Below are 23,522 nucleotides of genomic sequence, written 5' to 3'. Positions count from 1 at the left end.
CTGTTGGATACCCATGTCCACCACACTACCGATATTGGGGCGGTATTGTTTGTTCCTGTGCTTAGTTACAAAAGCAGGGGGCCCTTAAAAGAGGAAAACCGTAATATGTGCATTTATTGTTTGTGTCCTTTGTAGTTATGTGATCAAATGTTCAGAATCATGTAACTAATTCCCTCTGTCATAACATTTTTATTTTTTAATTGCTTAGTCACGATGTCATTAATTTCTCTGTCATAGTGACTGTAATTATTTTGTTATCGTGTCATTAATGGTCTCTTTGACCAGTCCTAATTGTTATGTCATCTAATAGCACTTGAGACAGCGCTGATGCAGTTATTAAACATTGGAGTTATTTTCATTATGTTACTTTCATTTCTTCTTTCACCACGTCGTTAATTTCCCTGACATAAGCCATTGATTGTCCTATAAACATGTCATTAACTACCCTTTCTTTCGTGTCATAAACTACCTGTCATTAAAGCAATAATTGCACGGGCATCTCTCATTTGTTGCCCCAAAACTTACTTCAATTATTGTATCTCCCTAATCCCATTAATTCCCCCATCAGCACTCTGGTTCGCATTTGCAGCATTTAACTTTGTGCCACTTCAAGAAAATAAAGCACCTTAGAGAGATACTGCTATCTCCCAGTGCTCGCCCACACCCCTGCCAACAACATGAAAACTAAATGAAGCATCACCACCGCTATATGGACCTCTTTCATTCAACATATGGACCCCTTCTTTTTTCCGGTTCCCTTACTCCAATCAATTACGTTTTCCCTCCGTAGTCCTCTCCCATTACCCCCATCACTCATCGCTTCATATGATGCCTATTTTCTTCTGAGCGCTTCTTGCAGTGTTGCCATTCTAATCTTGTGAGATTCACACAGACTTCCTCTGATAAACCGAACATTTACTACCCGCAACTAGCTCTCCAACCACCCCCAAATCCTCAACTTCATACAGTGTTTTCTTTTGCTCTCCCGGCCTCTAGCCTGATGTGATTGCTATTGGTATTTATATAGCGTCTATGGCCAGGCCATCTAAGTGCTGTCGTTCGAAACAATCATTGTTCCCCTAGGAGTGATTACATAAACAGGGTATGCAGTGATTAGGCCGAATACCAAAATAACTAATACCATTATAACAAACTTAAAAAAAATAATGAATTCCAAAATAACAAATTTGGAAAAAAACTAAAAAAGCAGTTGGTAGGGGAGTTAGTGGTTTTGGGGGTGTGGAAAAAGTAGTAAGAACGAAAAAAGCAGGTGGCTTGTGGGAGGGAACCCAAAACAAAGAAAAATGAATTTGATATTCGGGAATTCGTTATTATGGTATTCATTACTATGGTATTAGTTATTTTGGATTTGTTATAATTACTTGTAACCCACAAAGAGTTGAGTTTTGAATCTCTTTCTGATGTCGAGAATGTTATTAGAATCTGTAAGGTCATGGGGGAGTTCTTTTCAAAGTTTGATGGCATCCTTTATCTTTCCCCATATCGCATTTTGAGCTCTTTCATTTGCGGCTTCTACTAGTAATTTCGTGGGAATCACTCGCATTGAACAAAAAAAAAAAGGGTGCCTGTTCATTTCTGAAAAGCACAGAGGACAATATATATAAAGGTTTTGAGGACCAGGTCTCAATAACTATAAGAGCATTCCAGGATTTTCCTGTGGTAGAGTTACACGGACCGTCACATACGTCAAAAGAACTATTGTCAAGAAATCAAACAAAAAAGTCTCTAAAAAGTCTTGTTACGCACTACAAATGCATTGACCTTAATCCATTCGAATTTAAATTACCAACTGACAATTATAACCATAATATAGCCATAAAGTGAGGAGTTTCTGAATGTCACTTCATAGGTCTCAATTCTACCTGGCTACAGGTGTCTTAAACACTTAGCCATACATCCTGTATGAAGGCATATATTCCTTAATATATGCCATAATAATGTTCTATTGACAGGATTCATGGCAAAGTCTACCAGGTATAACACATGTTTAATTTCAACATATATAGTATTGTAGCCAGGTAGAATTGAGATTTAGGAAGGGACATTTAGAAACTCATCACTTCATGGCTATAATTGTCAGTTGGTAATTTAAATTTGGATGGAGTTAGATAATGGCATTTTGAGTGTGTAACACGACTTTTTAGAGACTTGTATATTAAATATTTTGGTAATAAAAGATATATGTTTGCTACAAATTCTATTGAGTCAATTTGGTAAAGGTGGCATTCATTTAACAGGTCCCACTTAATGGTTTGAAGTTTCCTGCAGTGACTTATCTATGTTAGACATTTTCTTATGAAATTTAAGGAACAGGGGGCACCCGCACGTCTCTGTTGATTAGTTTAAAAACTGCTGGATGGATTTAACCCCAAACCAGTCAAGCAAATTAGGCCAATGCTTTGTGCCCAAAGTGTTTCTTATTTGGTCCAAATCTGCCAATCGGTTTTTGTGCTACTGCTGTTAAAAAACAAAACTTTTTCTCTACGGGTAAATTAGTGGGAGAAGGCTTTTTTTAACAAATTGTACCCAAAATGTCCAGTTTGAGTGGGGTCCTTGACAACCTTTTTGTTTGGAAAATGTCATCCATATCCATCCAGCAAGACAAAAGTTGTTAGCCTCGCTCAGCCTCCCTGCTGCAAAGCACCCGGGCTGAAATAAAGGTTTTAAGGAGCAGGGACATACCCTTCTCTGTCAAATATTTTATAAATTACTGGATGGATTAATCCCAAAACAGTCAAGGAAATTACATCAATACTTTGTGCCCAAGTTGTTTCTTATTTGGTCCAAATCTTCCCCGTGGTTTTCGCGCTATGGCTGTTCAAAAACTGCACATTTTCTCTATGGGAAAATGAATGGGCTGAAAAATGTGGTTTGTTTTCTTCATCACTATACATTTTATAGTGTGTTGTTTCCACAGTTTGTTGTTTGGGGGGCCCAAAACAAACGGTTTGTTTTGAAAATGCCATCCAAATCCATTCAGCAAGTCAAAAGTGGTTAGCAATAGAATTTTGGATACAATGGCACTTTTTCCATTTCTGAAAAGCCTCTCAGCCTGTGACGAATTAACTTCCGGGGCACCAGTGGTCCAAGGATGAATATCAGTTTCTAAACAATCAATCAGGCCCACACCTCTAGTACACCAGAAGGGATCCAAACAAATTGGAAACACAAGCCAATTATAAACCTCCTTGTCCAATTTTTGGTAACATGAACAGAAAGGAAGGCCTATCTACGCAAGGCTGTGGATCATTGGTCAGTTGCAACACAGCAAAAATACAATTATTGCCCAATGATAAAAAGTGTCTGTCCAGTCATGGTTGTATACAAATATCGACTTCATTATTATTTCAACAGACAGACAGTTCTAGCACACTACAAAATACAAATACAACCCACCCTATAAAGGAACACAGCGGACAGACACGAAAGAAAGGGCTGCACTCTGGATACTGACAGGAGGATAGTCAGAAACACAATCAGAATTAACTGTTCTTAACTGTTGCAGGTTATTTGGTTTCAGCACCAAGGGAGCAAAGGGTCGTAAGTGTTGCTAGGGGCCTTTGGAAAAGGACCAGGAAGACAGAACCACAATGTACCTGGTGTTTGAAATGATCTTGATGCTCAACAGCGTTGAGCCAGTTCCAGGATGCCTTGCAGCTCCAGCATCAGAGTTCAAGGCAGGAGACAGCTATGGGTATCAGGCGGCAGGCAGTTCGGACAGCGAGGCTGGACAGATGGCTACAGGCTGGCCTACAGAGCGGTTCAGGGTCACGAATCATGGTTGGTTGATTTGGAATACTGGTCGAGGCATCTGGGACGGCTTCAGTGACTGCAGTGTGATAACAGTCAGTGGTGCAGCCGGTTGCGGTTCGAGGGCTTGACTGCCTCGAAAATGTCCTTAAAAGATGGACACTAGTTGATGCTTGTTGTGGAACTCCTTCTACCTTTTTTGCTGTGCTCGTGTTATCCTTTAAGGCAGACGGCCCAAAGCTGAGGAGAGTATTTGCAAGCAACGGCATTGTCCCTTGGTCAGAGACTCTCTGGTACTTCCCAGCTAGGAATCTTGCTGGCAGATCCATACAGGGCATGCTGTGTGCTGGCTGGGTACCGGTTCTGGTGCTGCTGAATGGTTCCTCTGAGGTCAGTGTCTCCCTCTGTTCCCTGGGAGATGTTTAGGGGAGGGATCCTGCTTCCCTCTTGGAAATCCTGGCCTTCCTTCATTGGTGGAAGTTGTAAGGCAGACTGTAACTTCAGCCAGTATCCAAATTAGTCCTTTTTCTTACTCCTTTTGAAGTCGTCGGATGATCTGCTAAGAGAGGTGCTCAGCCCTCTTTTAAAGCCAAATTGGCCCCAGTGATTGGTGCAGTCTAGGCCTACCCTAATGAACCAATCCTTGGTCCCCACCAACACTCTTCTGTTAATCACGAGGTCATAACCAGAGTGCTTTGCAACAGAAAAGGTAAAGGAGTGAAAACATTCTACTAAGTCTACCCATCTACCTGTCTGTTGTGCATCAAAGGGTCTCTCTGGTTAACTGAGCTCTCTGTGGTCCCTCATCAAAGCGCAGGTCTCCCTTGAAGTTATGGTGAGAACAGATTGTTTGTCTCCATCAAATCACATGCTTCTTCTCTCTGAATGGCGGCCCCCCTGCAGTTGTCCCAGACATGACGTTCACTGCCCTTCATACTAAGGGGTGGGAGCTGACTTCAAGTCGACACAGATGCATATCAAAAAGGTGTTGGGTTTCCTGCACTTTGTACGTTCTATGACCAGGCCTCTCCACAGGCCTGCTTCAATTAAATCTCATCAGTAGGTGCTGTCACCACACAGAACTGACAATGAACAGGACGGATCCATGCAGACGTTGATATTTCATTCAGCTGGTCATGGCAGGAGGAATGTGTTGCCTTCCCCACTCCTGAGATGTTTTGATGTACCGGTGGCTGTCACATTCCAGCTGAACATGACAGGAGGACTGCGACGGAAGGCTGTGCCCCCCTATAGTACACTTGGCTATGTGTTTGGTGTGCAGCGAGCATAGGAAAATGTGTGTGGATTAGCCCCACACATTTTCCAGAGGTTGATCTCCCAACACTCTATTTTATTACAAACCTTCCAAAAAAGCTCGGCAAGCACCCACTCCCCTGTGTGGATGGTCGAATTCCTCACATAACAACCAAGCCTCAACATGTGAACTGCCACACCAAGGAGGGTCTGGTTCGTCATCAAGGAGAAATTACTGGCTGAGGCCAACTGCATTTCCATGCTGGGAGCCTGGCTTGTGATGGATGTCCATATCTAATCCCTGTGGGGATATAGCCCAATGCAAAAGCTTAGGGTTCTCCCCTTGCATGGCCATTAACCATTGCAGAGGCCGGTGGTCTGTCTGGATTGTAAAATGAGACCCAAAGATGTACGGTTTCAGCTTCTTTATGACAGACACGACTGCGTACACCTCTTTTTCCATGGCAGCCCAGTTCCTTTCCCTTTTTGTAAAACGTCTGTTAATGTAGGTTGAAACACTCCTTTAGAGTTCAGCTGTGCTAACACTGCTCCAATCCCAGAATCACAGACGTCTGTCTGAATAATGAACTCCTGACCATAATCTGGCACTTTCAGAACTGGGGCCCTGCACAATCCATCCTTTAAATCCTAAAATGAGGTTTGACAGGGGGGGGTCTGAGTTACCTTCTTCAGCATTTTTTTGGAGGTTACATCATTCAGGGGCATGGCAATGGTCCCATACCCTCTGATGAACGACCGGTAGTACCTGGTGAGACCTAGAAAAGCTCTCAAGTGCATCTGTATGGTGGGGATGTCCCAATCCTTCACAGCCTGTACCTTTGCTTCGAGAGGTTGTTTCTTACCTCCACTAACCAGGTGTCCTGGGTATGTCACTGTGCCCAGCGCTATCTGGCACTTTGTGGCCTTGATAGTCAGATCTGCATTCGGCAGCACCTGAAGTACTTGTTTCAGGTGGGATAAGTGATCCTCTCAAGTGTGGCTGAAATCAGCAATGTCATCTAAATAGGCGACACTTAAGTATTCCAGACCAGACAAAACCTGGTTAACCATCCACTAAAAAAAGTGGCAGGGGCATTCTTCAATCCGAAGGGCATCACAGTGAACTGATAATGTCCTTCCAAGGTTGAGAATGCAGACCACTCTCTCACTCCATCTGTCAAGCCGACCTGCCAATACCCCGCTGTGAGGTCAAAGCTACTCATGTACTTGGTAGCAGCAAGCTTGCCAATGAGCTCATCCTCCCAAGGAATGGGGTGAGCGTCTCCCTTTATGACAGAATTTAGCACCCTGTAGTCCACACAAAAGCGAACTTCAGTCTTCCGACCACTGGTCTTTTTAGGGACCAGTACCACTGGGCTAACCCAGCAGCTGTAGGATGGCTCTATCACTGCAAGGGACAGCATTTTGGAAACTTCCTCAAGGATGGTGTCCATGACCTTATCAGACATCCGGTGAATCCTACTTTTCACTGACTTACTGTCGCTGGTGTCTACATCATGGGTGCACCAATCTGTGTGACCTGGAGTCAGAGAAAACAAACCGGCAAAATGTCCCAGTAAATGGAGAGAGTCTGTCAGTTGCTATTCTGACACGTCTGTTGCAAGGTTGGCACTTTCAACTGACCTAGTTGTTTCAGTGTACAGGAGCTCTGTGAGGGGATCAATAGCCTCCTCTGTCTCTCCGTCAGTCACTAATGCCATGACCAAGTCATCCTGGCTATAATTGGGTTTTAGCCAATTGACGTGAAAGACCCTGCACATTTGTTTAAGTCCTTTCACGTCAATGAGATAATTCACTTCACTGACCTTTTCCAGCACATAGTAAGTCCCAGTCCACTTGTCCTGAAGGCCACTGGGTTTGACAGGCTCCATAACCCATACCCACTGAGATAGAGAATAGACTGTCAATGTGGCCTTCTGGTCGTGCCATTGATTCATCAGCTCTCGTTGACTGTTCCATGTACTTCACCATTCTAGACCGACGGCCAAGTACATAGTCCACCACATCTCGTGTAAGGGATGAGAGTTTGCTCTCCCATCCCTCTTTCACTAGACTGAGAGGATCACATACAGGGTGCCCAAAAAGAAGCTGAAAGGGGCTAAACCCTACTCGGTTCTGTGGCACCTCCCTGTAGGCGAACAGGAGGCATGGCAGGAAAATATCCCATTTTCTCCTCAGAAAACACGTCAACATGGTTAACTTTCCCCAGATGGACGAAGGGAACAAAAGGAGGAAAAGATCTGTTGAAGTTGAAGAAGGTGATGAAAACAACAACAATAACGTTTTGCTGAGAGTGAAAAGGCAAGGAGAACCTCTGATCATGAGCTTTCAGGGTCTTGTTGAACTGCTCCACAAGCTCATTGGTTTGTGGACGGAAGGATGTAGAGAACCGGTAGGTGACTGCACACTCTTCCAACATAGCCTTCATATACGCTGATATGAAGTTTAATCCCCTGTCAGAAAAGACTTCCTTGGGGAATCCAACATGAGAGAATATCCCAATCAGAGCCTTTGAAACCACAGGAGTTTTGATGCACCTCAGTGGGACTGCCTCAGGGTATCTTGTGCCATGGTTTACCAGCACCAAGATGTATCTATTCCCTGAGTTGGTTTGAGGATCCAAAATGACACACAATATCCATGCCTATTCTCTCAAAAGGCTGCACATCCATGGGTAGTGTAATTAAGGGGGCCTTTGTGGCATCACCAGACTTGCCATAAGCTTGACAAGGTGTGCAGGACCGGACAAATTCTTTAACCTTTACGTCAAACTGCAGCCAGTAAAAGTGCACAGATAACCGGTTTGATGTCTTAGCCACTCCCAAGTGACCCGCTAAAGGAATTTGATGTGCCAAATCCAAAATAAACTTTCTGTGCCATTAGGAAATCACCAACCTTCTGGTGCCCTCGCCCTCAGAATCTTTTGGCTCAATGTACAGGAGTCCATCCTCCCAGTTCACTTTGAACAGTCCAGGGTCCTCTCCCTTAGGCTGCTCCTCGGCCGGCTTCCGCAACCCTCCCAGAGTGGGACACTTTTTCTGGTCTGTGAAGAAGTCAGTCTGATATAGGCCCTCAGCTGATGAAAGCTCATCGAGCTTGGGCAGGCCCTTCAGATCTGTGCCCACCTGGTCCTCCACCTCAGGTTACTGTGCTCCATCAGACAACTCTGAAGTCACTGAGTCCCCTGCTACCTAAGTAGGGGCCTCATTGGCTAATGGCCCCTCTCCTGCAGGAGTAGGAAACTCAGCAGTCTGTGGAACTGTACTATGTGGTACCGGCCAAGCCGGTCCTTCCAACAAGCCCTCGATTAGGTAGCCATTGAGACTATCTTGGGATCAGGAAGATCATTACCCAACAGACATGCTATAATCAGGCCATCAATATACTGACCTGGCTGTACCCACTGCCGGGTGACAGCAGTGATGCTAGCTGTGGTGCCTCAGACCGCAGGAGTTTTGTGTGCATTGATATACACATGTTCTAGATAGAGTTGATTGTTGTTGGGAACTGGGATTTATTCTGGAGACCTGGTACCATTCCCACTCAGCGTAACCAATCCACATTCAGCCACTCCCTGGCCTAGTGGGAAGTCTTCCTCTAAGAAACCCACACTAATGATGGCCTCTTCCGCAAGTCCAACATTCACTATGACTTGCTTGAGTAAGCCCTTGCAAGCAGGATCCCCTTTCCTATGGCCCAGCTCCTTACACACCAAACAGCCTTTGGGTGGTGAGAACGCAGGTGTCCCACTGTTAGGGGTACCTGTGCTCTTCTTTTCAATGTGCATGGCTGTACTTGAGTTTAGGGATTTCCCTCCGTTCTTTTCTGGGCCTGACTTTGAATAGGATTGGGTTGGACCTTTGTCCTTCCCATCCTTGTTTACTTTTTTGTCTGCTGGTTTCTCTTGCGGTTTGGGTGTGCTCGCATGAGCCTTTTTCTGGGCTTGAGCACTCACAAACCTGTCGGTAAGCCTTTGCAAGCTCCCTAGGGTCTGTGATAGTCTTGTCCACAAGATGCTTGTGTAGGTTAACCTCACAATTTTTCAATACATGCTCACACACAATCAAATTGTACATCCCGTTAAATATGTCAACTTTGTTATCAGTCAACCACCCGCTCTGATATTTAAATGACAATTGTGTGAACGCTTCAAATGTCTGCCTACTTTCTTTCCGAGCTCTCTGGAGCTCTTGAGATACTGTTCTGGGGTTTTACAGAACTTTCTGAGGAGGGCTGCCTTCATGCTTTCCTAAACGGCCCTTTCCTTATTTGCTAACTGAAGAATTGCATCAGTCCCTGGTGTCCGTAAACCACTCATCAGGGCTGCACCCCAGTGTACCTCGTCCACCTCCTGTAGCTGGAAAGCCAGCTTGAGCACTTCAGACCAGTCAAAAATATCCATCCCCACTTCAAAAGCCTGCACTAAGTCTTTGGGGATGCGCCTCTGAGGTTTATCCCAGGCACTCTGGTTTGAACCACTACTGTTGCTTTTGCTAGAGGTGGATCTGTTGGCCTCCTTCCTCTCTTCAAGCACCAGCTTGCACAGCTCTATGGTGATCTTATCCGGTTGTTTCTGTTCATCTAGCACTAGTCCCCTCTCCTCGAGCAGGAGCTTTCTCGCCTCTACCTCATTAACAGCCTTTACAATTACAGAGCCATTTAGAGACTGTGCTGATGCCTGGGACCTGTGGGATGCCACACTAGCCCCTGACCTCACTGACACTCTCGAGCATACATGCCAACATTCTGTGACCAAAAATCTGTAGGAATCTTAAAGTTTCAAAAATAGGCGAGGAGGTAATGATAGGAATAGGGCGCGTCAGCAGCCCATTGTCATTGAATGAGCCCGCCGCCGCGGGTGCATTCAATGACAATGAGGCGCCTGCCACGCCTTCTGCCATCACGCCAGCTAGGGGGAGCCCTTGAAAGACTCGCCTGAGTTGACGTGGTGGGGGGCTAATGGCGCCTTTTGCCAAGGGCACCCGCGGCGGAGGGGTGCTTTTAGCCCACTGCCGTGGGTGTCTTTGACATTAACAGCCTGCATGCCGCGCCTTCTCCTGCTACGCCAGCTCGGGGAAGTCCTTGAAAGACTCCCCCGAGTTGGCGTGGTGGGGGGCTAATGGCGCCTTTTGCCAAAGGCACCCGCGGCAGAGGGGCGCTTTTAGCCCACCGCCGTGGGTGCCTTTGACATTAACAGCCTGCATGCCATGCCTTCTCCCGCTACGCCAGCTTGGGGAAGTCCTTGAAAGACTCCCCCGAGCTGGCGTGGTGGGGGGCTAATGGCGCCTTTTGCCAAAGGCACCCGCGGCAGAGGGGCGCTTTTAGCCCACCGCCGTGGGTGCCTTTGACATTAACAGCCTGCATGCCGCGCATTCTCCCGGTACGCCAGCTCGGGGGAGCCCTTGAAAGACTCCCCCGAGCTGGCGTGGGCAAAAAAAAAAAATGTAAAAAAAAGAAACTTTTTTTTTTTACAAAAAAAAATCGGTATTTGGTGTAAAAAAATCGGTAGCGGTAGGACTGCTTAAAAAGCGGTATCCTACCACCTAAATCGGTAGGGTTGGCAAGTATGCTCTCGAGTGTTGAGAAACCAGACTTGCCCCCAGTCGGGTTGATTGGCAATACCACTGCTCATGCGGTTGAACCGTTAGGCCCTTTTACATGAGGTAGTGCGTCATTAGAAGGATAGGGATGCAGAATAGCTGTTACATCAATAATAAGACCGACTTAGGAAGTTGGCAAATGTAATCTTTTTTAGTCTCAATTGTCTAAAACAGGGAGTACAACGGGCATCAACGGACATCTCAAAGCATAATCTTAATGCATCACATATAAAAAAACTTGTCATTTGTCATGTCATACCATGTGGCAAACTAAGAAAATGGGCCTCATTACAATCTCGGCGGTAGCCATGCCACTATTGGCGGCATGGCTGCTGCTGAAATCGCGTCCGGGTTCCCAGAATGAGAAATTACCAGGCCATTCCTCCTTCTAGGAAACCGGGCCCAGACCTTCCAAATTCTCATTTCAGCCCTCATAGGGCTGGATGGGAATGGGCGAGGGAGCAAACAACGGGCCGATTACGAGCGGCCCGTTGTTTGCTCCCTCCTCCCCTCGCGGGACCTGCTCTGCACGTCTGGTGAAACCTTGCAGCTCCTGCTACAGAGTTTAAAATGGGAGACAGCTGGGGGGCGTGCCTAGGCACCTCACTATGAAGACGTGCCTGCTGTGAGCTCCACCGTCGGGCACCCTAAATGACATAATCTTAGCATTTTTGCAGCCGTGTTTCGGTCACGAGTGGGCAGGAATGCTGGCAGAACCTGTACTGGTCCTTCGGATTATAAAATCGGCGGGATCCGATGCATAATTACAACAGAAATCGCCGGAATGTGTTTGTTCCCCCCACGGCTGTTAGGATCAAGATGGCGGTGCGCGCCATTTCATTTACTGGCCCTCCGGGTCTCCTCCGGATTTGAGCTGCGGAGGGGGCTCTGACTCTGGTCTTGCGTGGAGGCAGTCTTGAATGCTGAGGCCCCCCCAGCTTTGCCCTGTGAGCCCAAGAACAGTGAAATCACACCTGCCATGCTGGAGGTGGGTGCCGCTGAAGTGGGGAACCGGTGCTCCGGGAGTTCAGGAGTGCACTGCCTACCTGGACGGCCCTGCAGGTGGAGGACCGCTCACGAATGTTGCGATGGGAGAGGAGAAAATTAGCCTACGGAGAGGTTGACGGGAGCTGCCGGAGTGGAGTGGCTGGCGGTCAGGGTACCTGAGGAGGGGCCACCATCGGCGTGGGAGGAGGAGTGAGCTGGCCCGGCTCTGCTGCCTTATTGCTCCTGTCCCGGCGGCGGAGCTGCGGCAGCAGAGCGAGGACTGGAGCCCAGACGTGGGAGTGACCCCAAGCGACTGCAGAGCCTCCTGCATTCTTCCCAAAGAGGTGGATCTGAGTTCGTTACTACCCTGCCTCTCTCCCTGACTGTTTATGAACCGTGAGTACTGGGGGAGACTGGTCCCCGAATTTATAAAAAGTAGCGCTTTGGCCCCTTAGCGCGTCTTGGCACTGGCCTTTACCTGCCATCTATGTGCCTTTCCGGCTACTGTGCATTCTGATAGATTTATCCGGTTCCTGATTGGGCGGCATTGTCGGGAGTCACGGACACTGCTGAATTTTCAGGATACTTGCTTGGCCTCTTGGCTCTTCTGCCCTCCTGCTGCATACTCCATAGTCCTTGTGCAACATTAGTGATACTGCAGTCCATTGCCTTGCCCTTCTGGCGATGCCCTAAGTTGGGTCTAGGAAAAAAATAAAGGCGCAGGAAATAAAGGCCTTCCTGACTCCCCAGGTGTCACCCGCTCCCCGAACCCACACTTTAACAGTAGACATTCATCCATCCCCAGCCATAGACCCCATCTCAGAAATGGCATTTTCTAGGTCCGACTTTGAGGACTTGCTAAAAGCTTTCAAACAGGAGATTACCTGTGAGATCAAGGCAGAAATAAATACCTATAAGGACTCCTTGGCCAGATCACTGGCTGAGCTAACCACCCACTTAGGAGGTCTTGAAGCGAGAGTAAATGATCTGGAGAATGTCACATGCGAGCAAACGCATGACACTGAAGTACTCATGGAGCGGGTGCGGACGATTGAAGAACACCTGGAGGATATTTGGGCTAAACAGGAGGATATTGAAAATAGGTCTAGGCGCAAAAATGTGTGCATTCGAGCGACTACAAGGCAGGTTTCGGACCAGGAACTAGCCAACTATGTGAGTGACCTGTTTCGACGTCTGTTAAGTCTTCCACCTTCTGAAGCCATGGTCCTAGATAGGACACACCGCGTATATTCATCCATTCAACAGAATAGAAATTTACTCCCAGATGTCCTCACAAGAGTTCATTTCTTCCACCAAAAGGAGGAAATTATGACAGCTGCCAGGAGGACAGAAGTAATAAAGTTTCGCGGAGCCTCGATTCAGTAATTCCAAGATCTCTCTTCATACACCTTAACTTGCCGACGCCGGTTGCGGAAGGTGACTGCATGGCTTCAAACCCAGATGGTCCGCTATCATTGGGGGTTCCCCTGCAAACTGATTTTTGACTTTCGCAACCAGCATTATGTAGTATCCTCAGAAGCAGAAGTGTGTGATCTGATGGGCGAGGGAACTACTGGCATTACACTGGACCAAGACCCCCGCTTGGAGGCAGACCTCCATTTTCAGCCCACTCCGAAGGATAAAAGGAGGAAACTCAGGGGTTGGCGGCGGGTAGGTGACCCCGAACATCGTGAGGAGGGGACTTCTGACAGCGGGCATGCACGCCTCTCGCCAAAGGTCCCGGATGGCCATCAGTTGCTGGCTGACACCCTTCTGGTCGGTATCTGATGTTGGTACACATGGACTGAATTCCATCTTGTATAGACGGGACTTCCTCCATGGATGAAACTTCACTGAATAATTTGTAAACTACAGGTGTCAAGAACACTTTGATGATCATGCTTTTTGATAGACAGGTTGTTCCCCAGTGGGTAGCTTTAAGTTGCCGATCATGGGGTGTTAAGCATATCTGCAGAGCCATTCCGGGGCATTGTCCTGTTGTGGAGCGCACTCCCTGCGCATGAACTGCACAGATTGCAAAGATTAATTTAGTTCTTGATCTGTGGTGCCCAAGGCGGATTGCGCCCATCACCATTGAAGGTTTGTGGTTTTGAATCTGCTTTTGAGGCTTCTGGAAGCCTTGCGTGTTTCACTTTTTATTATTTTGCAAGCTTTCATACTCCATTATTTGAAAATGTTCATTTTTGTTTGGTCATTTTGTATTGCCTTCATTACCCTGTCTCTTCTATGGAATTCCAATTTTGGGTCTGCCTGGAAAGAGAAATGCGCTTGTCGTCAAAAGATCTACTCCTGTAACGTCTCTGTTATCGTTGACATGGTAGCAGTCTATTACATATGCTGGGTCATCCGGAATGGGTTGGAGGTCAAGTGTCAACCTTTTGCAGCCTGGGTGGGATGATGGGGGTCCTGGGAGGGAACATAATGCCCCATGGGAGTTGTCAACTGGGTCAAGCTTGTATAAAACCTAAGCGAATATTGGAATGGCCGCTCTGAATGTGATCTGTCTTACTCTTAATGTCCAGGGCCTCAACTCCCCATTCAAGCGGAAGGCTTTATTTCAGCGACTGGCAACATATAATCCCACAATTTTATTTTTACAAGAAACTCATTTATTGTCATCTGATGAGTTTCGTTTGAATGATAAATTCTACCCAATTAAATGTTGTGCTTCCTTGGAAGTGAAAAGATGTGTGGTGGCCATTCTAATCCGGAGGTGGACGCGACTGAAAGTCCGCAGGACCCTCCAGGACAGGGGGGGAGGTACGTTCGGGTAGTTATATGCGCCTAATGTCCGCCAAGATCTATTTTTTGCCTCTATATCCAAAATCTTAAGCGAACAAGCTGAGGGAGAGCTTATAATAAATGAAGATTATAACGCTGTGATTAATCCACTGGAGGATAAATCCCTCCCACCGACCCCGGCTGATAAGAAACATTTTATGGCACTCACCTCCCTCCTCCGGGAGAATTCATTGATAGAGGTTTTGGGGTGATTCTCCTGGGGCCGGCAGAGCCCTCCGCAGACCTCTGGGCTGGGGAGGGCCCAACTCCTCCCGTGTCCCCAAAAGGAGTATGAGACACACACAAGAAGCAAGGCAGATACTGCTGTTTATTATAATAACGGCAGGGATGGGTCTCGGCTCGTATGCATCCGATGAGACTCTCGTTGTTCGTGGGGCTCGCAGGCCCTTTTTACAGCAGCATGACGCGCTACTCGCGTCACCTGGGGAAATTGTCACAAAACCTATCGCCACTCTGGATTGGCTCCCTGAGTGGTAGGGTTATTATATGTCCCCTAAGGGAAGAAATGTTAGTGGATAAGGACGGGTCAGGTGGTACACTTGGGCTGTCCCTAACAGTTGTTACTTGAGAATTGTTACAGGGGGACCATTGGGGATTGGCTAAGAGTAATGGCATCAGTAATAAACCCCCCTGTATGCTGATTGGTTCTCCCGTGAGCCCCCAAGCCTGGGACCATCGTCGTTCCCAGCTCGCAGTGTACCTGTCATTAGCAACAATGTGCAACTATGTGTTAGTGTGGACAATGGACAGGTCTGCTTATGGGCCTGTGAGCCGGTCTTTCCTATCGTTGTGGGTGTCCATCTTTGCTGCTTCGTTGTTGCAACCTGTGTCCCAAACATGGGACCCCGGCGACTTCCTGTCTCGTGAGCTTGGCACCTTGTCAGTTCAGCTTGGTCACGTGTGGAGTGACCATAGCTGGAGCAGAATTATGAGCATTAGTTTTTTGTATTTCGCCTCTGACGGCTTGGCACTTGTAGGTGTAACCTTGGCGCTGGGCTCGCGGTATGCGAGTTGCAACATCGTGGCCTTGGCTGTGAGCTCTTGTTGAAGGCTCGTTCTGCATGGTCAGTGCTTGTACTCTTGTTCTTAGAGGATTTGCGTTAACGAGGCTCCTGTCTGGGACTCTTGCTTGCGGCATACTCAGGCCTAGTTCATGGGTGGTGGTACATAATCCATAGTATGGAGGTCGCGGGGTGACAGGGTGTCACAAGCAGCATTAGATATACATGGTGGTGTCTTTCATGGAGATGCGTGGCGGGAAAAAGCGTCAGCAAGCTCTTCATGCGTCTTGCGTTTCTCCGGTGCTGTAGAAGGCCTATATGAAAAATACAACGATGCACGTCAGTGGGTGTGTCAGTCCCCTACGTCATAGCACTGAGTATGTTCTTCGTGTAGGTTGGTGTGTGAGTGACCAGTGTGCATGGTGGCACGTGTGTTCTTGTCTGTTGGCTATGTCGTCATGGCATCTCTAATGATGTGGACACTTGTGGCTGTTGTTCTAGTTGAGTTGGTCCATGTTGCAGGCGTCGGCTTGAGCCTGTCGCGCTGGTGGGCACACTCCTCTTATGTTTAGGTTTCTGAACCAGGGTATTTTGTAATCTGGTAGGTAAATGAACCCCTCTCGTGGGGGTGTCTGGGCCGAGAGCCTCTGGGCCATGGTCTTGATGAGATTGGGGGGAGTGTTTTATCCCATTCTCCTACTTCAGAGGCCTGGTGTTTTTTCCACCAAGGGGAACGGGATTATACTTTTTATTCTGCTGTGCATAGGGGGTTTTCTAGGCTGGATATGTTCTTCCTTTCAGATACTTGTTACGCTCACCTGGCTCCCACAGAGGCGTCGATCTGAACTGGACAGCTGCGGTCTCCACCAATGTGACGCATAGGGCCGAGATGACGGACTGGACTTGCCCACCTAGCTTCGTTTGCTTGGCCCGTAGGAATATTCTTCTGCAAATGGAGAAAGGGAATTAACCACCGGTGGAGTTGAGTGTAAATCCCCCCACCCCCGCTGTTCTCCCCATGGATCCTCTTTGATGTCCCCTCTTATAGTCTCAGCTGATGGTTTGAAAAGATGAGCTCTCCATCCTGCATTGAGTGCAGGGGCGCGTTGATAACCAGTTGCTTCACTGGCTCGAAGGAATTGGTTAGTTCCAGAACAATATTGACTCCGAAAAGTATGTAGTTCGTAAGAGTTCAAATGCCTGACTTTCACTCTTGTCCGATTCCTTGCAGATTGCAGCTCGACCCCATTGAAGAGTTTGTCGTGGCAAACGGTAATATTCTGGTAAGGATTTGTATTTCCAACACAGTTCGATAAATAATGTCAATATGTAACCTGTTGCTTTCTCCCTTATTCAGGCACTGAGAGAAAGTATGAAGTCTCGGGGAATAATACCTTTGGCGGTAAAATCAGGTAAGTCTAATATGGTGAGGAGGGTTCCCCTTGATAGTCCCTTTGTTTCACCTTGCTGTCCTTTTGTTTCCCCTTAGGGGCAGGGGTTCGGCGAAGATGCAGTGGAAGCTGCGCCGACCCGTGAAGATGAATAGTACCCCCGGTGGTAAAATCAGGTAAGTCTATGGGGGGGTTACTAATATTCCTCTGTGTATTCCCTTGGCTCACCTTGCTGTTCTTGTCTACTCCTTAGGTGCCGGAATGCGGCGGGAACATGCAGGAGGATGCGGTGGAATGTGAAGATGCTGCGAAGGCCGGTGAGTTTAGCGCGGTGTTGCAGCAGGCGAGGCGACGCGCATAAAATAACTTCTTTTTTCCAGCTTGAAGGTGGGATGGATTGGGAATTCAGGTAAGGATCAACGGTATTGCTCTTGTTCTAACCTTTTCTCCTTCTTTCTCCCTTTTTCTAGGAGCTCCAAACTCGAGGCAGACGTGGCAGAAGACTGGATGCAGACTTGCAGGCATGGTGAGCGTTACGCTGCTGGATGCAGAAAAACACGAAGCGTGTGCTGCTCTTCGGGCGTGGTTTAAATAGCCTCCAAAGTAGTCCCAGGTAAGTATTCCTCCCCAGCCCCGCCCAAGTAAAAAAATAGTCCCTAGGTAACATAGTCCCTTGCAAGCCTCATTTGGATTGGAGCTCTTGCAGCATGGTCTGCATCAGGTAAGCTTGCAGCATGGTCTGCATCAGGTAAGTTCTACTCTATGAGCCTGGCGCCATAGGCGCCAGGACTGACTCTCCATATGAGCCTGGTGCCATAGGCGCCAGGACCACACCCAACAGCCCCTAGCAGGGGTTTTGGAGCTTGCCCAAAATAACTTGATGCCTAATTCCGGGGTTGCTGGACCTGGTCTGGGTCCCCGGGGGTAGACATCATGACAATACTCTTATTCCCCATACTATAGAAATTGAGATTCTCCCGAAAGCCTTGTCCAACCATGCCCCGGTGCTAACAGTTTTGTCTCCATTTACTGAATCCCCAGTCTCCCCCTAGCCATGGCGCTTAAATGAGTTTATCCTGATGGATCCCCAAGCCCGCTCCAATATTTCAAACTGTAGAAATCAATATTTTATGGATAATGACACTGGGGAGTTGGAGTTTGGAGTGGTGTGGGATGCAGCTAAAACTGTCATTAGGGGTCAAGTCATCGCTCAGGCAATAGAACACAGGAAGGCCCAGCAACAGGTCCAAGCCCACTTAGAATTGCAGCTCCAGGTGGCAGAGGAGGCGCATAGAAAGAGATCTTCTCGGCCTGCCCTTAGAGAAGTTTGCACTGCGCAAAAAGCACTTGAAGCCCACCACATGGGCCGGGCAGCCTACGGCATTATGCACTTGGCTCAAATGTGGTGGCATTGTCCGGTTATCCAAACATTTTGGCTGGAGGTTAGCTCAAAAATTAAAGACATCACAGGCTCTCTGCTCCCTATGGACCCGAAAGTGGTCTTACTGGGAGATGTATCGGAAAATGGGACCTTCCCTATGTCGGGGCATAAGGCAATTTTGATCTCGCATTTACTTACTGCTGCTCGCACCACAAGAGCCCGATTTTGGAAATCGATTGAGGGCCCACAGAAAGCCTATTGGTGTATCAAAGTATGGGAGCTATTGGGTCTAGAAAACTTACAGCCATATTGGAAGGAAGGCTCTCGAGGTTCCAGAAAACCTGGTACCCTTTCCTAAAATATGTTTCCGACAGAGAGCAGATGTTCTTCCAGCCGCAACTGCTGAAGCATTTTATGAACCCTTAGTATGGCAGCTGACCTGCTGGTTTTACGTTTATGAACTTTTATTGTGTTGTGCTGACCCAATGGAGTAATGTTTATGAACTTTTGATATGCAATGTTGCTCCAATGATTTTATGTTATGCGTTTTTAGTGCATGAGACGGACCCAATGAATTTAACTTTGTGAACCACCCCCTCCTTTTTTTTGTTGCCCTCTTTCTCCTTTTCTCGCTATTCTCTTTTCCTTCTTCTTGCTACTTTCCCCAACCACCCCCTGGTAATTAATTGAAGACGCATAATGAATTTAGCAGTTTTAATGGTTTGACTTAAGTACTGTCACTTAAAGCTAATATATGTTACAATACTGATGAATTATTGGGGAGAAATGAGGAGAGATTTGTATGTTATGAAAAATCAACTGTTTGTAATTTCTTTAATGTTGCATTTGCTAGTTGAAATCCAATAAAAATATTCTGAACAAAAAAAAAAAGATGGGAGGCAGCTGTGGGTGTCAGGAGGCAGGCAGTTTGGCAAGCAAGGGTGGACGGATGGCTGCAGGCTGGCCTACACGGTGGTTCAAGGTCAAGAATCATCTCTGTGCAGGTTGGCGGATCCAGAATGCTGGTCGAGTCATCTCGGATGGCTTTAGAGACTGCAGCATGACAACAGTCAGTGGTTCAGCCGGTTGCAGTTCAAGGGCTTAAAAGATGGATGCTGGTTGATGCTTGTTGTGACACTCCTCCTAGCTTCATTGCTGGGCTTGTGTCATCCTTTAAGGCGAACGGCCCAAAGCTGAGGAGAGTGTTTACAGACAATGGCCTTGTCCTTTGGTCAGAGGGTCTCAGGCACTTCCCGACTAGGAATCTTGCTGGCAGAACCTAGCAGGGCACCATATGTGCTTACTGGGTACTGGTTCTGGAGTTGCTGGATGGGTCTTCTGAGATCAATATCTCCCTCTGTTCCCTGGGAAATGTTTAGGGGAAGGATCTTGTTTCCTTCTTGAAAATCCTGGCCTTCCTTCACTGGCGGAAGCTGTAAGGCAGACTGTACCTTCAGCCAGGGTCCAAATGTGTCCTTCTTCTTACTCCTTTCGAAGTCATTGGTGGATCTGCTCAGAGAGGGACTCAGCCCTCCTTTAAAGTCAAATGGACTTTAATGTATTACTGAGTCTCACCCATCTTCCTGTCTGTTTTGGATCAAAGGGTATCTCTGGTTAATTGAGCTCTCTGTAGTCCCTGATCAAAGCGCAGGTCTCCCTTTAAGGTATTGGGAGAACACATTTTCTGTCCGTCAAATCACATACTTCTTCTCTCTGAAAGGGGGTCCCCCCTGCAGGGGTTGCCTACTGTAAACAGTTTTCCCAGACATGACATTATCTGCCCTTCATACTAAGGGGTGGGAGCTGACTTCAAGTTGACACAGATGCATATCAAAAAACGTGTTGGGTTTCTTGCCCTTTGTAAGTTCTGTGACCAGGTCTCTTTGCAGGCCTGCTTCAATTAACTCTCATCAGTGTGAACTGACAATGAACAAGGCGGATATTTAATTGGGCTGGCCATGGCAGGAGGAAGGTGTTGCCGTCCCCCTTTCTGATATGTTTTTATGTACCCATGGCTGTCACATTCCAGCTGAACATGAAAAGAGGACTGACTGCGTCGGTAGGCCATGTCCCCCCAGAGTACATTTGACTACGTGTTTGTTTGCATAGGAAAATGTGTGTGGATAAGCCCTACACATTTTCCGTAGGTTGATCTCCCAACATTCCATTTCATTACGAAACTTCAAAAAAAGCCCAGGCGAGTGCACATTCCCTGTGCAGATGGTTGAATTCTTCACACAGCGTCTCTGCTGTAAAAGCAACATGGGAGATAGAGCAATGGGGGCACCACCTTCCCCTGTGAATATTTGTAAAACTCATGGACAAATTTACCCAAATCCTGTTCCAGAAATCAGGTCAATGCTTCGTGCCCAAGTTGTTTCTTATTTGGCCCACTCCGTCCAGACGTTTTTGTGCTTGACAACATTTTAACTTGAATGGGAGTAGTCCCAAAACGAGCGTTTCTTTCTGTTTTCTTAATAACTTTTTCATTTCTTACAAATCTTTCCCAAAATGTCCACTCTGAGGGCCGGAGACAAACTTTTTGTTTGGAAAATATTTGCCAAATCAATCCTGCAAGTCAAAAGTTATTAGCAATGCTAATTTTGCATTTTCGATAAATCAAGTTATTTACCTTAACTATAGGGCGGCAAGCCCAGCCAGCTTAATACACAAGAGGCCATGTAATAAATGAGCCACTTTCCACAAAGCTGACAATAAAGTGATATCAAAGACTTATGGCTGTACAATTGTGTAAATTCAGTAGCCACCATGTCAAACTCAGATATGGCTTTTAATTAGATGTGAATCTGCCACCAGGCTGCTTAGATACACAATCATGACTTTTTTGAAATAGAATTGCTCACAGTTAAAATTCCACTTCTGTCAGTTGGAACATGTATTCAAACCGCTGTGTTCAACAACACACGTGACCTTTCATCCAGCCTGCCCCAACACTGCAGGGTAACTGCTTGGGATGTCAAGAGATAGTCATAAGGTGCATGTGTACAATATGCTTTTTGGCATTATGAAAGTGGGTCAGATTAGCACACCCACTTCCAGAAACTGAATGACCAGAATCATTTTTTTGCTAAAAATCAAAACAAGATGAGGCCATGTCACCCTTGCAGATGGCATTCCAATACAGTGATCTCTTTTCTCTTTAACAACTCCATGGATTTCTTCACTCTGCCCCTCAGGTCCTTCTTTCACCTGCTTCTTTTAATTTTTGTTCTTTTCAACTTTTGGCTCCTACAGTCTGGAATTCCTTTCCTGTCGATATTCATTCTTCCCTTACTTTATTACTGTTTAAAACATGTTTAAAAAAAAACATTTGTTGACTGCCTGCTTCTCTCAAAAATATTTCAATCTTATCAAGAATGTATTTTAGACCATGGAGGTAATTACGAGTTTGCCGGTAAGCTGCCGGTAGTACTGGCGGCTTACCGTCAATCTCGGTTTACGGTTTCTGCCACCCGATATCCCAGTATTAACAGGATATTATGGGTGGAAGAGTAACGGTAAGTTCCCATTCTCATGGAGTCCGAGAGAACTCCTTGGAATGGGAACCGCTGAAGCACCGGCACTGTTGTTAACGGTGCCAGTGATTCAATGATTTATCTGCCATTAGAGCCTGAAATACCGGCAGGTCAGGCCTGCCAGTAGTTCACTGCCCCTACCGGCAACTCAGAGTATGCCAGTCCAGAAAAGGTGCCGGTACACGTTGTTATCTGCACCTTATTTCTGGACAGGGATGTTCGTAATGATCCCCGTGTCTTTGTTCTGAATTTGGATGCAATTTTCCTGTGGTGTTATCATAAATCTCATTGATATTATACTGACTTTTCCATTTTTTTTTAAAGTGCTTTAGATAAAGGTGGTATGTAAATGAAGAAAATATAAAAAGTAAATAAATCAAGAGGCACCTATGTTGTTAAACAGAGCAGAAGGCCAGGAAGCTTTCACATCCAGACTTTTTGTTATGTTTTCTCTCTCTCTGCCATCTGCAATACTGATATTCGTTATCTGGCATAATTCGTTATCGTGCAGCATCGGATCATCATTGCTGCTGGATAGTCGAGCTATTAATACACAAGTACATGAGAATTGTTTGTGTCCAGGCTTGCAGGTGATGGGTGCTTTTTTGTAATGCTAGTTTAACTACGTTTATGATGGAAAGAGGGCATGAAATAATGTAGAATGATCCCTAAGCCTGATTGCTGCACACAGCAAGCTCCTGTGTGCTTAGCTCTGGAGGTCCACTGTCTGAATGAGAACACTTTTGAGACACTGTGCTTGACTTTGAAAATGCTAATTTCTTTGCTCCTGCATTCATGCTCAGAGGAATAGGGAGGGGCCCAGATCAGTTTGCTGTGACATGACTCCCCATGACACTGCCTGTGTGTTCCACGAGGAGCTCTGAGAGCTAATTAGGAAATGGAGGCCCTTTTTCTAAACTATTTTATTTTTAAGAGTCAACTGCGCTATGAATGATTGTGTTCCCAGGAAGCGTTGGTGTAAAGATGACACCTAATTCCAGCTGTCAGATCTTCCAAACTCCTGAAATGCCAGTGTGTTTCGCTCTTTTAAAATAGTAAATGTTCCAGTGCTCTAGGGACACGCCAAAAAAGCTCAACCAGACACAAATAAATTGGAGAAAATGTGTTTTCGTGGTAATTAATTTAAATTGCACGAGCTTCTCGTTTTGTATATTTATGGGGCCTCCAGATGCCCTTTTGGTATGTGTTCACACAAGCAGTTTGATGGACACCAAGCAAGGCATTCCAAATTCGAGTGCTTTCCTGAATGGCCCAAATTAGAAAGGGGAGAGATCCAAGGCCGAGGAGTCACTAGAAACGCGAGTTCATGCATACCTGTAGCAGTGTGTGCATGTTTTGCTCTAGTGCATGACAGTATTAGCCCTCTGGACGGACACCCCAGCCCAACAGGTACTTGCATCAAGGGCTCTAGCTTTTGACTAATTCTTGTGTTAAGCTGTTCCTTGTGTCTCCTCTCTCAGCCTCTTCTTTCCTTTTGCATCCTTATATTGATGCAATAAATGTCACTTGTCTACCATTCTGCCCCCCTCTCCCTGCCACCCCTTCTCTGCCCTTATGGGGCAAAGTAAAGCTCCTTTTGCTCTTTTCATTGTGACCATCTTGGATTCATTTTCTTTCAAATACATTTTCTCGCCTGAAATACTTTCTTCTTCCTTTTAAAAATGCCATTAACACCCCAGATATGTTTCCTGAGTGCTAATTGCCATAATGACCCGGATGGCCCTTACAAGCTGGTT

Source organism: Ambystoma mexicanum, chromosome 3p (assembly GCF_040938575.1).
Source record: "Ambystoma mexicanum isolate Mex_15411 chromosome 3p, UKY_AmexF1_1, whole genome shotgun sequence".
NCBI lineage: Eukaryota > Metazoa > Chordata > Amphibia > Caudata > Ambystomatidae > Ambystoma > Ambystoma mexicanum.
This window is presented reverse-complemented; position numbering follows the sequence as displayed.